Raw genomic sequence first — 1305 nt, forward strand, 5'->3', positions numbered from 1 at the left:
TATTTTTTTTTTTTTTTTTTTTTTTTTTTTTTTTACCTCTACTGGCTTGGTGTTACCAAGATCAGGAGCCATCTCGCTTATAAACAGCTAAAGAACACCTAAAGAATATCTGAATGCAGAGAAGTATCTTTTTTTTCCAGTGCTAAGGTTGGCACAACAAAATTTCTGTGGACATCTGAGGGACTGAACATAATGTAGTGTGGTGGTTTTACTCAGGTGGGCAGCCGAGCTTCACCACAACCAGTCTCTCACTCCCCTTCCTCAAAGAGGAGCAGGGAGAAAATAAGATTAAAAGGGCTCAAGGGTTGAGATAAGGATGAGGAGATCATGCAGTAATTAGGCAAAACAGACTCAGGGTAGGGAGACTGTAAGATTTATTGCCTATTACTAACAAGATAGAGAAGTGAGAAACAAAGGAAAGAAACCAAAAGCACCTTCCCCCCCCAATCCACTCTCTTCACCCCAAGCGGCACAGGGGAATGGAGGAATGGAGGTTACGGTCAGTCTATAGCGCTTCTCTGCTGCTCCTCAATCACTCTCGTCCCCTGTGCTGTGGGGTCCCTCCCACGGGATGCAGTCCTTGCTGAACTGATCCGGCGTGGGCTTCCCACAGGCAGCAGCTCTTCAAGAACTGCTCCAGATATGGCTCTGTACCACAGTGTCCATCCCTCAGGAGCAAACTGCTCCAACCTGGGTCCCCCACGGGCAGCAGCTCCTGCCAAGTCACCTGCTCCTGCGTGGTCTCCTCTCCACAGGCTGCAGGTCCGGCCCGGAATCTGCTCCGGCAGGGCTCTTCCACAGGCCGCATTCTCCGTTGGTGCAGGGCCACCTGCTCCACCGTGGTCTCCTCCACAGGCTGCAGCGTGGAACCCTGCTCCACCGTGGTACTCCATGGGCTGCAGGGGGACATCCTGCTTCACCATGGTCCTCACCACAGGCCACAGGGGACTTCTGCTCCGGCGCGTGGAGCACCTCTCCCTTTCCTTCTTTGCTGACCTTGGCACCTGCAAGGCTGTTCCTCACTCCTCTCACTCTCCCAGCTGCTGTGTGAGGCACAGCGTTCTTTTTTTTTTTCCCCTGTCTTAAATCTGCTCTCACAGAGGTGCAAAACAACATCACTTATTAGCCTGGCTCTGGTCAGCAGTGGGGACCTTGGCAAACATGGGGCAGCTTCTAGATGCTTCTCACAGAAGCCACCCCTATGGCCCCCTGCTACCAAAACCTTGCCACGTAAACACACTACATGTAGTTACTGTCACTCTTGTCATTTCAAAAGTAAATAAGGTAATGAACCACACAATCCAG

Source organism: Oxyura jamaicensis, chromosome 2 (assembly GCF_011077185.1).
Source record: "Oxyura jamaicensis isolate SHBP4307 breed ruddy duck chromosome 2, BPBGC_Ojam_1.0, whole genome shotgun sequence".
NCBI classification, from domain to species: Eukaryota; Metazoa; Chordata; class Aves; order Anseriformes; family Anatidae; genus Oxyura; species Oxyura jamaicensis.